This window comes from Nicotiana tomentosiformis, chromosome 8, assembly GCF_000390325.3.
Source record: "Nicotiana tomentosiformis chromosome 8, ASM39032v3, whole genome shotgun sequence".
Classification (NCBI taxonomy): Eukaryota; Viridiplantae; Streptophyta; class Magnoliopsida; order Solanales; family Solanaceae; genus Nicotiana; species Nicotiana tomentosiformis.
This window is the reverse complement of record NC_090819.1, coordinates 101,294,943-101,312,234: the sequence shown is the minus strand read 5'-3', so window position 1 is coordinate 101,312,234 and position 17,292 is coordinate 101,294,943.

The following is a 17,292-nucleotide window of genomic DNA, read 5'->3' as shown; positions in this document are numbered from 1 at the left end:
CTATGCCCAGCCCGGACCTTTTTACGTTTGAAGCCCCGTCCGTAAAAAGGATCCATACCCATGATGATGTACCCGATTTCAACAGTTCTTTTTCGACTTCGGGTACGAGGGTCGGCGTGAAATCGGCCACGAAGTCTGCTAAAATTTGAGACTTGATGGTTGTGCGGGGTTGATATTCGATATCGTACCCACTGAGTTCGACGACCCATTTGGCCAGTCGGCCTGATAACTCGGGTTTGTGCAAAATATTACGAAGCGGGTAAGTGGACAACACACATATGGGATGACATTGAAAGTACAGCCTTAACTTTCTTGAGGCGCTTATCAGTGCAAGTGCCATTTTTTCTAGGAGCGGATACCTAGTTTCCGCCTCTCCTAAGGTTCGACTCGTATAATAAATGGGGAATTGCGTACCTTGCTCTTCTCGAACTAGGACACCGCTTACGGCGACTTCCGATACTGCCAAGTACAAACAAAGTTTCTCGTCTATTTTTGGAGTGTGAAGCAGTGGTGGGTTTGATAGATATCACTTTAGTTCTTCTAATGCTTGTTGGCACTCCGGGGTCCAAGAAAAATCATTCTTCCTTTTTAGTAGAGAGAAAAATTTATGACTTCGATTAGATGATCTTGAGATGAACTGGCTTAAGGCGGCAATCCGACCTGTTAGCCTTTGTACGACCTTCACGCTGTCCACAATGACGATGTCTTCGATGGCCTTGATTTTATTGGGGTTAATCTCTATTCCCCGATGTGACACCATGAAGCCGAGGAACTTGCCCGAACCGACCCCGAAAGCACATTTCTCGGGGTTGAGCTTCATGTTGTATTTCCTTAAAATCTCAAACGTTTCCTACAAATGAGTTAAATGGTCCTATGTGCGCAGGGACTTAACTAACATGTCATCAATATAAACCTCCATTGATTTTCCTATTTGTTCTTCAAACATTTTATTTACTAGGCGTTGGTAAGTAGCCCCTGCGTTTTTTATCCCGAAGGGCATCACATTATAATAATACGTTCCATATTTGGTGACAAATGAAGTCTTTTCCTGGTCCTCCGGGTTCATCTGGATTTGATTATACCTGGAATAGGCATCAAGAAAAGTGAGGATCTCGTGGCCGGCCGTGGCATCGATCATGCGATCGATATTGGGCAGTGGAAAGGAATCTTTGGGGAATGCTTTGTTCAAATCCTTATAGTCCACGCACATTCTAAGTTTGTTCCCTTTTTTAGGGACTACCACTACGTTGGCTAGCTATTTGGGATATTTCACCTTCCGAATGGACCCTACTTTGAGAAGCTTGGTTACATCGTCCTTTATGAATGTGTGCTTTCTATCGGACTGGGGTCTTCTCTTTTGCTTCACCGGTCTGAACCTGGGATCCAAACTCAGCTGATGCGTCGTTATGTCCGGCGGGATCCATGTTATATCTAAATGGGACCAGGAAAAACAATCGATGTTATCGATAAGAAATTGAACGAGTTTCTTCCTGAGTTCAGGGCTCAACCCCGTTCCCAAGTATACCTTTCGCTCAGGCTAGTGCTCGATTAATATGACTTGCTCTAGCTCCTCGATCGTCGATTTTATGGCGTCGGAGTCATCGGGAATCACGAAAGATTGAGGGACCCTTTGATCACCATCCTCTTCGATTTTCTGGTTGTCTGGCTGGGTTGAAGCCGATGTCTGTGATTGCTATTTGGTGTCCCGTTCTCCTTCCGGGCCCGATCCTTTTATCGGTGAAAGTGAGGACACTGGCTTAGCTTCGTCGACGGCGAACATTTCTTTCACGACTGGTTGTTCTCCGTACACCATTTTGACACCTCCCGACGTAGGGAATTTGAGGGCCTGGTGTAGGGTCGAAGGCACATCTCTCATGTTGTGGATCCATGGCCTTCCGAAAAGGGCGTTATATCTCATATCGCCTTCGATCACGTGAAACTTTGTTTCCTGGATGGTTCCAACCACGTTTATTGGTAGGACTATCTCATCTTTGGTGGTTTCGCATGCCATATTGAACCCGTTTAGGGCTAGAGTTGCGGGTACGATATGATCCTGTAGGCCGAGCTGCTCTACTACTTTCAATCGGATGATGTTGGCCGAGCTACCTGGATCGATTAACACACGCTTAATTTTAGTTTTATTCACGAGTACAGATATTACCAGTGCGTCGTTATGAGGTTGGATGACCCCCTCTTCATCTTCATCATCAAAGAACAGAGTCCCCATGGGTGCGTAATCTTGAGTCCGGGATCGCTTTTCCCTCACCATCGATGTTTTAGTGCGTTTAAGCATTGGTCCCTGAGGGGTATCGATGCCGCCGATGATCATATGGATGACGTGCTGCGGTTCTTCTTGCTCATTTTGCTTGCTGAAATCCCTACTTCTAAAATGGCTCTTTGCCCTATCACTCAAAAACTCCCCAAGGTGCCCTTTATTAAATAAGCGAGTTATTTCCTCTCTTAGTTGCTTACAATCTTCCGTTCTGTGGCCATGGGTACCATGATATTCGCACGTTTGATTGGGATTTCTTCGGTCAGGATCGGTCTACATTGGTCGAGGCCATTTAGTGTCTTTGATGCGTCCGATGGCCGACACGAGAGTGGATACACCAACGCTGAAATTATATTCTGATAATCGAGGTTCTTCTATAGGATCGAAATATTTACCGAAGCTGCTCTTACTCATAAGCCCCTGAGAATTTTGTCCTCGATCAATCCTTCGACTGTTCCGAACTGCGTTGCGTGCTGAACCGTTGTTCACCCGATCTGCGACGTATGGTCGATATCAGTCACTGTTCGACCTTTGTTCTCTATCGATCTGCTTTTGATTTTTAATAACTGTCCTGTTCTGATGAACGGGTCTGTACGGGGCTCCCGACTGATCATCCTCGACCCTAATTTTCGATTGATATCGGTTGTGCACATCTGCCCATGTTACCGATGGATACTCGATCAAATTTTGTTTTAGCCGGTGTGATGCTGTCGAACTTAGCTCGTTCAACCCTTGGGTGAAGGCTTGTACGGCCCAGCCATCTATGACCGGGGGTAATTCCATGCGTTCCATTTGAAATCGGGATACGAATTCCCTCAGCATTTCATCATGCATTTGCTTTACTTTGAAGAGGTATGATTTCCTCGTTGCAACCTTTATGGCACCAACATGTGCCTTTACGAATGAATCTGCTAACATGGCAAAAGAATTGATGGAATTCGACGGTAAATTATGGTACCAGATTATAGCTCCTTTCGAGAGGGTTTCCCCGAACTTTTTCAACAGCACAGATTCGATCTCATCGTCTTCCAAATCGTTGCCTTTTATGGCATATGTGTAAAAGGTGACATGTTCGTTAGGATCGGTCGTACCGTTATATTTGGGAATTTTGGGCATACGAAATTTTTTGGGGATTGGCTTCGGTGCCGCACTCGACGGAAAAGGCTTTTGTATGAATTTTTTCGAATCAAGCCCCTTTATCATTGATGGAGCCCTCGGGATTTGGTCGACCCTGGCATTGTACGTTTTCACCCTCTTATCGTTGGCTTCGACTCGTTTTGTGAGTTTTTCGAGCAATTTAGTAATTCCGGGAGTAGTCCCCGATTCTTGCTCGTTAGATTTCACTATGGGAGGCTCTGTTCTGGGGGGTGATTTCTCGAAGTGGATTGGAATCCGGCGTGCTTTGTGCGCGAGTTTGGCTCTGTAGCTGAGCTATCGCTACTTGTTGGGCTTGCAGCATCTCGAAGATCATATGTAAGGTAGCCCCGATTTCCCCTGGGTTTTGGGTGTCTCAGGCTACGGATCGAGTACCGCCCTGAATGCTTCTTTCCGGTTCGGAACGCTGGTTTGCCTCCAAAGCTATTTGTGAATTGACATCCAATGGTATTTCGGCTCGAATTTCGGGTACTTCGATTCGAGCCTCGGGTGCCAAGTTGTTGGTTTCATCTTGAAGGCCGGCTTCGTAATCGATCGGTGAAACCATTCGATCGATCGGTGGTTATTCGTAGCTGATCCGAAATTCAAGATGTTTTCGAAAATAAGTGCAAAGCACAATGGCATGTTTTTTTTCCAGATTTGGATCAAATGACCACTGTTATCCTCGGCCCCACGGTGGGCGTCAAACTATTTATCCAAAAAATGGATAGAGTTGAATTTATACGCAGTTTCGAGGATATGTGGCGTAACTAGATACAAAATGCAAGAATAAATAAAAATATAACTGTAGATTTGAGAGAATGCAATCTAGATAAGGTTATCAAGAACAATGAATCTTAGGATTCGACAAATAGAATCAATCTAAGAAACTGAAAGAGCGATTCTTTACTATAGAAGAATATAGTACTTTTATTACAATGTAAGTCTCAGAAAACTTGTTCTACAGAAATGATAACCAAGCCCTTTTATAGTGGAGGGATTCGGCTCCAAGCATAATAAAATAAACATTCAGTGGGAGACCCATGATAAGTCAGTTTTTTCATAATTTCTGCCAAGATTCTCTCTAGTGGGATTGCAACGGCTTTTGTCTGTGAGCTCGATCTTGCTTAGAATCCTCGATTTTGGTTTGAGCTTGATTTCGGCTCGAACTTGTGATCTTGGTTCGAACCTGATCCTGGTTCGAGCCCTCGAATTGATTCCAGGTCAATGTTGGTTGGTCTCTGGATTATCAGCACGATAGGTCTACCCTGCATCATGGTTCGATTCTTATTCGAGTTTGATTATGATATCGATCTCGACACGGACCGGCCTCCCCGGGTTCGAGGTTAGTTCGTCCCCCCTTCGGGATCTTATTTCGATACATCACCCTTCGAACTCGATCGGACATACCAAAACTGAAATCTATTTCGACCGTAAACAAACTTTTACAATTTTTTTAAGAAAATACAAGAAAGACTATGTAATATAGGTGCCTTCTTGCACTTTGCACCTCTGATGCATATATCTTTCTCTACTTCTCGCTATATCCCAAAATTTCCATTATTGTTTTTAAACCTGGACAAAAAAATATTTTTGACTAAACGAAGTACCGTGGCAAAATGGGAATTGCACCTCTCTGACATTAATTAGACTCTGATTTTTATGTTTTTTTTGCTTTTTGTCTCCACAACAAAGTAAAATATTAATCCAAAAAAAAAGAAAAGAAGATGGCTAACACTTATATTCGCTGACATAAGTGTTATTAGGTGGTATTTTTGTTATATTTTATAATCATGATCATATTTGGGGCTAAAGATATATAGCATCTTAATAATTTTGTAGGAACACCTCAGTGGCTACGAGGCAAATCACAAAAAAGAAAAAGTATAAATCACAAAAGAAAAAAATGAATACCTACTAATGATCCTCATGACATACAAGATCCTGTCTATTTTCTCTTTCTTTTCTAAAAATAAGTTTTCGTCGTGCAGATTCTGGAAATTATAAATCTATTAAAATTAAAATACTTTCTGATAAGTTAAAGCACAACAATAATTTCATTTATGACATGAACGATGCATATGTAAACGATGCGATATATGAACAGTATTAGTTAATAAACCAGCCATATTATCGGGAATATTAGGCAAGTACATAATTAAATATATGGCAAGTACAACTCCAACTAATTGAATTTTTTATTTACTTCTATTGTGATTCAAAAAGTTTTATATTTGGAAAGAGATTAATAAATTGTCACTAGCCAGCCCCTTGACAAATAAAAAAACTGACAAATTGAGCTAATGTAAAAGGTGACATCATTATTGTGATGACCTAAAAGTTATCTTCTTTCTCCCTTTTAAGTAAAGTAGACAGACTTCAGGGCCTACATTGTCTATGTAGGTAGGCCAGTGAATAGAAAATCATTAAGAAGAAAGTAATCAAAGATGACAAATACATGTTTATCACATGGATGCAAACAATACGTAACTTACGGGCTACATAATTTTTCTCTTTTTTCAATCTCTTAATTTAAATGCGGAACTAGAGAAAAAAGAAGTCCTAAATGAGAATCAATTCATGTTTCTTTGGATAAATAAGTCACTATTCAACCAGGTGCACCACTCAATCTTTTTGTAGTATAAAAGCCAACAGATAATATTAGATCAATTTCATGAAATATATACATAAAATACTTAGTTTGTAGAAAAAACTATGGGTTCACGTGCACGTAAAAGCAATATTTTAAAAGGCGTAGGCGTAAGGAAAAACGTTTTACATATGCCTCAGCGAGGCGTAAGTCCCATATGTATTTAATTTTTAATATTTTATAAAATAATATAATGACTAGTAAATATTTATAAACATGTAAAATTGCTTAAACATTGAAGAAAACTATAAACATGTGATATATATATATATATATATATATATGTGTGTGTGTGTGTGTGCGCGCGCGCGCGCGCGCGCGTGTTCCATCCCCACAAAAAAATAGTCAAAACAATCTATTATACGCTACTTACAAGCACAAGTAACTTGAGTCTAAAAGAAAAAAAGTTTTATACATGGAGGAACAAAAATGATGATTAACCTGCAATTTGAACTTTGAACTTGCTACTACGAAGGAGAATGAAGTTCTCTTTGTTTGTAAAAAAAATAAATATTCGTTACTTTTGGGAGATATTAGCAGACAAGATAAAGAATTAGGAAAGACAATGAATTAGGGCTTCAATCAATAAAAAAAGGTCTTGACTTTTAAATTTAATACTTTTGAGTTCCTTTTTAAATCTTTTGAGTAATTACCAAACTGACTTTTGAGAATTTGGGTATTATATGAAAGATTTCTTCAACAAATTTTGTTTCAATTTGAAAAAGTCTCTCGGACTTACTTTTCACTAAAAAAAAGCGCCTCAAACGCCCGGGCGTAGGGGCGTACGCCTAGAACGCCCGGGCGTAGGGGCATACGCCTCTTGAAACTTTCGTCCCCACACTATCGCCCCGGGGCATTTTTGGTACGCCCCGCCCCGGGCTCGCCCATAAACGACGTTTAAAACACCGCATAAAAAGCAGCTTAAATGCGCCACTGTCTGCAGTGATGTATTTTTACCACATAATAAAGTCACAGGAGCAATCAAAAGTTTTGGTACAATCATATGAAACTATGAATAGTTAGGCAACGTTGTTAAATGTTCTTCCTTTTTATGTTGAATAAGTTCTTTTTTCTTTTAACTTTGATAATTTCTTAATGCTTACCCCCACGCATTACATATATAAGTTTGTGCGAAGAATATTGGGATTTTAGCAATCAAAAGGTAAAACATGATACTGTAAATGGGACAAAAGAAGTGTTAATTTTCCACTTTTGGCACTTATCCCGTTCTTCTTCATCATTTTTTTTTGCCCTTTTGGTTAATTATTATGCTTTCGTATGCTGATCAAGATTGTCGCCAGCATTTTAATGTATATTATTTGCCATTTTGTTGTTGTAATCCATCATATATCATATACTAATTGCTAATCCAATCTGCGTGGTGCATAAAATAATTTTTTTGTCGAAGTGATAAGCTTGATAATTGCATGTTATATGTTTGACTAAAAAGTATAATTTTCGGTTAAAATTATTGTATTTATATAATGAAGGGTTAAACCTAGTTAATGATAATATCTCTAAATGCGGATCCTGAAAGTGTGGATAATGTGGGACAGATCTAGTGGGAGATTGACAAAAACAAGCATTAAATATTCCAAAAAGTAAGAGCAATAATGGATGAGTAACTAGCAATAAATGTCATTTAAGTAAATAGGATGGGTGATTCATCCAATGAAGAATGAACTAGATGATTGTTCCTCCTCACAATGATGAGTGACAGATGAATTATAGAATGTTCGAACTATTCTCGCATCTGGTGGAAAAGTATGGAATAAGAAGAGCGACTTGATGAGAGGATTGGGGAGTTGGAGAAAGACAGCTCCCTCCTTCAGGACCAGGTAGCCGCCTTAGAGACCGAGAAGACTCAAATGCTTGTGCGGTCGTCATCTTCTCATACTTCAAATTTCCCAAACGTTCCCCGGGGCATGTACGAGGAATGGATTCACGCTGAGGCCCAGTTGGACGTGTTCCGAGATTTGCATGCGGCGGGGTCTGTTCCTGGGGACGCCCTTGAAGATGCTCGTGTTAAGGCCCGTGAAGCTCGAATTGCTTGTGGATATGATCATGCTACGCCAGAGGCCTGTGACGATGAGAGAGACGCGGATGTGGATCAGATTGAAGAGGACGCCTGGTACGAGGACGCGTACCCTGAGGGCGATTGTGATGTTGAGGGGGCAACTGGTCAAGCCGATGACACCGATGGTCCTGGTGGTGACCAATAGTTTTTTTTTTTTTCCTTCATTTATTTTGCTGTAAACTTGTGCGTTTTTTGTAGGAGTCTTTACAAGCCTTTGTAAAAATATTCTAAGTATGAAATGCCGACTTTGTTACTCGTACCTGACTCCTTTTCTCTCATTTGCGCTTGTATGATTTTTGATTTTCTTAGCCGCAATCATTTAGCTTGAATAAAGTTGAACACATCCTAAGTTTAGTTACGGCCGAGGATCAGCAGGTGTTAGTTCAAACGGGGTCGAACCAAAACCTAAGTTTGATTATGGCCGGGGGCCAGTAGATGTTAGTTCGAACGAGGTCGAACATGTCCTATATTTAATTATGGTTGAGGGCTTGTTAAGTTAGGTGTTAATTCGAATGAGGTCGAATATAACCTATATTTAATTTTATGGTCGAGGGCCAGTTAGGTATTAATTCGAGTGAGGTCGAATATAGCCTATGTTGAGTTATGGACGAGGGCCAGTTAGGTGTTAATTCGAGTGAGGTCGAATATAACCTATGTTGAGTTGTGCTCGAGGGCTAGTTAGATGTTAATTCGAGCGAGGTCGAATATAACCTATGTTTAGAAAGATATGCCTCTAGGTGCGGCATTTGTCGACGTTGTGAACTTTAAGGCAACATTGCCTTGGTTGTATATTCGGACAAATAGAAATAAACCTCATGTATTTGTGCTTTGTTCATACATTTGGAGAAATTTACATCTTTTTTCGGGCGTTGGCTGGCGTTCCAGTCCCATTCCCAGTTTATCTAGTCCCTTCATTGGTCGACCCAGAGAAGACTTGAGAGGTTGAGCAATGAACTAGTCGTCCTGTTGTAAGGCCCCATAAATTTTTTACCTAAAACTCGAGGTCTCATGGTGCCGAGGTTGGCTAATATGATCAAGGATTGTAGAATGCACTAAATTGTTAATGAAAAAGAGTTTACCGAAGTTTGACTTTTGTGCAAAATTAAAAGTCATTCCGGATTGATGTGATACGTTTCGGCGCAGATTATAGAATTTGGAAAATTCATAAACTCATAATTCGATTTGAGGCGGGATTTGTAATTTCGGCGTTGTTTGACGTGGTTTGAGGCCGCGACAAAGTCATATTATAGTTTAAGGCATGTTGGTATATTTGGTTAAGGTCCCGAGGGCCTCGGGTGAGTTTCGGATGGGGTTCAGATCGATTTTAGCTTTGTTGAAGTTGATGGTGCACTTTGGACACGGTTGCCCCAACCGTTGGACACGGTTCAAGAGCTGAAGGAATGAAGGTTCTGAGATTCATTACGGTTCAGCGCATCTCACGGTTGACCTCAAGGTTGGAACTTTGGACCCATTTTAAGCCCATTTCGGGGTTCATTTTCCCATTTCATTTGGACGAATTGTGGAGCTTTTCTCCACTCTCTCAAGACCACTAACTCCCATCTTCTTCAAGGTAAGCAATTCCCATTATCTCGGTGTGAAATTCCATCATTTCTACACTAGTATTGATGAAATCTACACATAAAATACTTAGATCTTCAAGAAATTTTTTCAAGAACTCAAATGAGGGTTTTGCAAAATTTCTTCCAAAAGGTAATCCTACACCCTTAGACTTACATGTATGGATATATTATGGGGATATGAGTATGAATTAAGTATTGGAACTTATGGTATGGTGATTGAAAATCATAAGTTCCCAATTTAAATGTATAATCATTGTAGAGATTGAAAGGCGATTATTTGATGGAATTTTGCTGGTTGGGTGTGGATGGATACGGTCGTGTATATGATTTTGGAAGTTATGAATTGTTTAAGAATGATGGTGGATAAATTGTTGGTAAATAGTAGTAGTTGATAGAATGAGCAAAAGAGACGTATAGATTCATGCCTACTAGGTATTTGATAAAATGCCTAAATAGCCTAAATTATGGAATTTGTTACTAATATTGGTCCAATTGGATATTGTTATTATAGATTGAAGTGGCTTAGTATAGTGGATCGTTGTAGTATTATTAAGGGACGAATTTGAGGTATGTTAGCTAAACTTTCTCTTTTAGAAATCAATTCCATGATGTTCCCGTAAGTTTCAAGTATTGTTGGCTCAAGTTCCTAATTTCCATGTTTCGAGATGTTCCTAATAAATTCGATTATCTCGAGTAAGCAAAGTGTCGAAATATGTAGGTATTCAAAATGTGTTCCTATCTCATTATGTTATCCTTCGGGAATGTGTCCAAGAATGATATGTGTATTAAAATGTTATGGCATTGAGTCGTATTTCAAATAAAAGTTATGATGCCAAATTGTGGGGGAAAAACTCCATGTTCTTAAGGCTCTTAATTTCTCATAAGTGTACCTAAGTCTTGATTGTAAATGCCTTGTTGTTAATAATATATAAAGATTCTCGAAAGTGAAATAAGTGAATTGGGGATATAAAGTGTGGCCAATGTGCCAAGAGTAAAAGTTATACTTTTGGCCAATGGTGCCAATAAAATGAAATGATATGAGAAAGATTATGAAATGACCTTTGATTCAACTGTTCCAAAATTGACTTCGAAAATAGAATTGTCTAAACGCTTATGAACTCAAGTGATGCCCATATGTGGTTGTTTTAATTAATGTTATGCTTTGTAAGTAGTTTCAATGTGTTTTGCGTTCTTACATATTCTTGAGTGAAAATTGTGTATTGCCATTTTTGTGGAAAAGTGTTTCAAGAATAAATGATGTGTTACTCATTTTTGATTAACTTGTGCTTCGATTGCCAACCATTTTACTCCATTTCTTGGAAAGAAATCCATTGGGTTTAAAGTCTTCATTACTAATGAACTTAAAGTTGTGATTTTTGGAATATTATATATGTTGATATTTATGATAATGATACATGAGAGGGATAAAATGAAAGTGTGGAATATCAAATACGGCCACCGTGCCTTGAATGATTGTGATGACCCGATATGTCATCTTTAAATTTAATAATTAATTATGTATTTTTAAGTCTAAAAAAGTACTGTTTATTTTTCCTCGACTTGCATGCGCAGTCCGTATAATTTTCCGTAAAGTTTTTATATGAAAAATTAATTAAAATATGAAATAGAGCTTTAAAACTCAACTGAGATGATTTCGGTCAACATTTTTAGCAAACGGACCCGGATTAGAGTTTTGACAGTTCCAGTAGGTATGTATTTTGATTTGGTACTTGGGCGTATACTCGGAATTGAATTCCGAGGTCCCTATCTCAAGTTATGGCCATTTAACGGAAACTAGAAATTTAAAGGCTAAAGATTTCCAAAGTTTGACCATGGATTTGATTTTTTGATATCGGGGTCAGAATCCGATTCTGGAAATTTGAATAGGTATGTTATGTCATTTATGATTTGTGCGCCAAATTTGAAGGCATTCCGGATTCGTTTAATATGGTTTGGCTTGAGTTTTGCAAAGTGAAAAGTTTGAAAAATCAAAAGTCGAATCAAGGTGTAAATTGTAATTTTGATGTTGTTTGACGTGATTTGAAATCCTGAGTTAGTCCGCATTATATTACGGGACTTGTTGGAATATTCAGACGAGGTCCCGAGGTGCTCGAATGAGTTTCAGATGATTTTCGGACCATTTTTATTCAAGAAAACAAGCCTGGTTCTCGTGTGTCGCACCTGCAATTTTGGACACAGGTGCGAGGCCGCTTCTGCGACGTGGACACTGGTCACCTCTTGACCGCTTTTGCGGTGCATTTCGCGAAGGAGCGATGCCATTTTTGCGGCTTCTTTTGCGCTTCTGCGACCTGAAGGTCCGCAGATGCGATCCTCTGTTAGGCAACCCTGTTCCGTAAATGCGAGCTTTGTCTCGCAAATGCGAGTCTACAGATGCGAAAATGCTGGACAGAATCCATAAAATCAGAAGTTAGCCAGTTTTACTCATTTTTGAGTTTTGAGTCTCGGATTTAAGCGATTCCAAAGGGATTTGTTTAACTATTTCGACTTGGGTAAGTATTCTATATCCGAAAGTGATTACATTTCATAAATCCATGTCAATATTCATCGTTTATTTTGGATTTAGATGGAAGAAATTGGGATTTTTATAAAATCTTTCAAAAATATTAAATGAAGATTTGAAAGCCAATCCGATGTCGGAATTCAATAATTTTTGTATGGTTGAACTCGTATCGGAACGGGTGTTCGGTTTTCGTAAATGTTTCTAGGATTCTAGATGTGGGTCCCACTATTGATTTTTAAATTAAATTTTGGATTTTAATCCAAAAAATTAGTAAATTCATATAGAATCAATTCCTACGATTTGTATTGAGTATATTTGATTGTTTATGACTAGATTTAAGGATTTTGGACACGAATTCGCAAGGCAAGGGTTTATTGAAATCTTGAATTGGTTGCAAAGCGAGGTAAGTGTCGTGGTTAACCTTTACTTGAGGAAATATAATTTATTTGTCTATTTGCTACGTGATTTAATATGCGGGTGCAATGTATATGTGAGGTGACGAGTACTTATGTGTTATGGTTGAGTCAAAGCATGCTGGAGGAATTTATTTTATTTTTAATAATTGCTTATTTAATTAAGATATTATTGCTTAATTTCATTATTGATATTTGATCATTATTCATGAATTTTTTTTTCTGATTTAATTATTGTTGGATATGGTGAGAAAGAGTGTAAAAGCACGAATGGTGATGCCATATCATTTTTATTATTTATACTATCATTGTCATTGTGAGAAAGAGTGTAAAAGCACGAAGGGTGTTGCCGTGTCATTTTTGAGTGTAAAAGCACGAAGGGTGATGCCGTGCCATTTTCAAAAGAGAGTTAAAGCACGAAGGGTGATGCAGTGCCAAAAGAGAGTTAAAGCACGAAGGGTGATGCCGTGCCAATTATTACTATTTATTTATCAAATATTATGGAAGGAATGAGAGTAAAAGCACGAAGAGTGGTGTCGTGCCATTTTCATGTTATCAGTTGCTCATTTTATTGTTGAGGAATTAATTGGCTGCTAAGTGATACTTCTCCTGCTGAAATTATTATATCATCCCCCTTCGCATATTCCCTCCCAAATTTATAAAGTATTATTTATTGTATTATTTCTTCGTATTTGTATATACTTGTACAGGTTGTTTACGTATGTGTTCTGTCATAGCCTCGTCACTACTTCATCGAGGTTAGGCTAGACACTTATGGAGTACATGGGGTTAGTTGTACTCATACTATACTATGCACTTCTTGTGCAAATTTTGGAGTTGGTCCCAGCGGCCTACCATAGACTTGCTCGGATTTAGCTACCCACAGAAGACTTGAGGTATAACTGCACAACGTCCGCAATTCTGAAGTCCCCTTCTATCTTATCTTAGTTGCGTATTATCTTTCAAACAGCTTGAATTTTATTCAGATCTTTATTTGTATTATTCTAGTAGCTCGTGTACTTGTCACACCAGTTTCAGGGATGTATTTGGATGATCCATTTGTTATGGTCTTCCGCACTTTATTTCAGTAATTAACTTCTGCTTAAATTGATTTATTCAAAAATAGTTAAGATTTTTCTAACGTTGGCTTGCCTAGCAAGTGAAATGTTAGGCGCTATCACGATCCCGAATGTGGGAATTTCGTGTCGTGACAAGTTGGTATTAGAGCACTAGGTTATTTAGGTCTCACGAGTCACGAGCAAGCTTAGTAGAGTTTGAAGGATCGGTACGGAGACGTCTGTACTTATCTTTCAGAGGTTATGAAGTTTAGGAACAATTTCACTTCTTTCTTATTATGTCGTGCGATTTTATTCTATCATCGATGATTGAACCATTCTATTCTTATTCTCTCGCAAATGGTGAGAACACGTAATACATCTACCGATGGACAGGGACCAGATCCCCCGGTGGCAACTATGACCAGGGATAGAGGTCGAGGCCGAGGTCGCGCTAGAGGCCGAGGCCGATGTAGAGGCAGAGGCGAAGGTAGAGGTAGAGGTTGACCTAGGAGCAGTTCTCACGACTATTTCTAGAGAAGTTCCTTCCTATCACATTGAGAGAGGATTACCGCAGGCAATTTGAGCGTCTACAGTAGGGCAGTATGACTGTTACTCAGTATGAGACCCGTTTTATGGATTTAGCCTGTTATGCTCTCCTTTTACTTCCTACTGAGGGAGAGAGAGTGAGAAGGTTTATTGAGGGACTAACTTACCTTATCAGGTTTCAGATGGCCAAGGAGACCGTAAGTGAGATTTTCTTTCAGGTGGCTGCTAATATAGCGAGGAGTATCGAGATGGTGTCTTGCACAAGAGAGAGGGCAGGGTTCTGATAAGAGGCCTTGTCATTTCGGTGGGTTTAGTGGTGCCTCGTCTGGAAGCAGGGGTAATTTTGGTAGAGGCCATCCTCCTAGGCCGTTTCATTCAGCGCTCCAAACATCGCACAGTGCTTCAGGTGGTCACGACCTCATGTGTCTCATTCCGACCAGTCCACATGTGCGAAAATATAGTTCGCAGGTGCGAAAATGATGGACAGAACCCATAAAATTGGAAGTTAGCCATTTTTACTCATTTTTGAGTTTTGAGCCTCGGATTTAGGCGATTCCAAAGGAATTTTTTTCACGATTTCAACTTGGATAAGTATTCTATATCCTAATGTGATTACATTTCAGAAATCCATGTCAATATTCATCGTTTATTTCGGATTTAGATAGAAGAAATTGGATTTATATAAAATCTTCCAAAAATGTAAAATGAAGATTTGAAAGCCAATATGATGTCGGGATTCAATAATTTTTGTATGGTTGAACTTGTATCGGAACGGATATTCGGTTTTCGTGAGTTTTTCGGGATTCGAGATGTGGGTCCCACTGTTGAGTTTTAAAATAAATTTCGGATTTTAATCTGAAAAATTAGTAAATTCATATGGAATCAATTCCTACGATTTGTATTGAGTATATTGAATTGTTTATGACTAGATTTTAGGATTTCGGACACGAATTCGCGAGGCAAAGGTTCATTGAAATCTTGAGTTGGTTGAAAAGCGAGGCAAGTGTCGTGGTTAACCTTGACTTGAGGGAGTAGGATTTATTTGTCTATTTGTTACGTGATTTAATGTGCGGGTACAACGTATATGTGAGGTGACGAGTAGTTATGCGTTGTAATTGAGTCAAAGCATGCTGGAGGAATTTATTTCATTTCTAATAATTGCTTATTTAATTAAGATATTCTTGCTTAAGTTTATTATTGATTATTTGATCATTATTCATGAAAATTTTATTGATTTAAATATTGTTGAATATGGCGAGAAAGAGTGTAAAAACACGAATGGTGATGCCATGCCATTTTTATTATTTATACTATCATTGTCATGGTGAGAAATAGTGTAAAAGCACGAAGGGTGTTGCCGTTTCATTTTTGAGTGTAAAAGCACGAAGGGTGATGCCGTGCCATTTCCAAAAGAGAGTTAAAGCACGAAGGGTGATGCAGTTCCAAAAGAGAGTTAAAGCACGAAGGGTGATGCCGTGCCAATTATTATTATTTATTTATCAAATTATGGGAGGAATGAGAGTAAAAGCACGAGGGGTGGTGTCGTGCCATTTTCATGTTATCAGTTGCTCATTTTATTGTTGAGGAATTAATTGGCCGCTAAGTGATACTTCTCATGCTGAAACTATTATATCATCCCCATTTCTATGTTTCTTCCAAAATTTATAGAGTGTTATTTATTGTATTATTTGTGAGACCCCAGGTGTTTCTCTCTTCTCTTACGTAATACACGTAACGTGGCGTGGTTATATTAGGTATATATGATTGGGTATAATACATTGGGAGAATAAGACTGAAAATGTATGGTAATATCAAGGAACTAAACAAAAGCTTTAAGTCAAAGGAATCCCTTAAACAAAGGTTCATGGTTAAAGAAATGGCTCGGGTTGCACCCCGCGCGTTCGGAAGGTTTAAGTTAACTTGTACCTGTGGGATAAGACTAAGAGTGTATAATATGCTAAGAATAATGTGTTATGAGGTATTATAATATCACACTGGTCACATGTTAAGTTTTGGAGTCAAGCAAGTTGCGAAATAAAGGTCGGCAAAAGTTATCGTAAATTTCTCTAATAAATTTTCTAAACTTTGGGTCAAATATATCAGATCATTTCTCCCAATATATAAAGAGTTATGGGACCCACAACCTACCAAATCGAAGGTCTATGAGTCTAGTTTGCAACCAAAGACATTTCACATCAAACCAACATTGGAGTAAAAAGTTATGACTGTTTTACCGCGGACTGTCCGGGCTGAAATCGGATCGCGAACCGGGTCGGGTCAAACAAGTGGTGTAAGTCGGAAAATCCGACTTTTAAGACCCCAAAACATTTCATCTTCATTCCAAAATAGTGAGAAAGCTTAATAGAGGGTTTCATGGTGTTCTTGGGTGATTAAAGTGCGTTTTAAATGATTTCTATCGTTAAAGTTTGCCCCCGTGCCTAGAAGTGCAATCTCTACGCTTTGCAATCGTTTTCCCCTTCTATTAGCTGTATTTGGAGCTATTTTTGGAAGATAGAAAATTGTTGTTCTTGCTGGTTCTTTAGGATTTATACTTGGTTTGCCAAGGTAATCATCTTTGGACTCTTTTATGATCGTTTTTACAAAGTTCTACGGGCGTTTCGTCAAGTTAGGGTCATATGGCAAATCTGACGATTTAAACTCATTTATGAACTATTTATAAGTGTGTATAAGCTGCATATATATAGTGGTTTCGAAGCTTAGGACGTAAGGAACAACTTTCGTGAAGGAACTAAGGCATTCAGATGTTCGTTGGAGAGGTATGTTAAGGCTAAGCTTTGTCCTTCCTTTTAGCACGAATTTTGGGAAATTCCTAAGACGCCAAATGTGATATTTTACTATTCTGTTACTAGAAAGACCTTCTGTGAAAGGCATTGGTATCGTAGCTGAAGTATTTTCATGATGCTATTAGGTTGATATTCCACTCGTTCGGTTAAAAAGGGTATTCGACATCTATATATGTCATTTTGTCGGCTTTCTTAAATATTTGTCCATATATATATGAATTCTTATTCGTCTTTGGG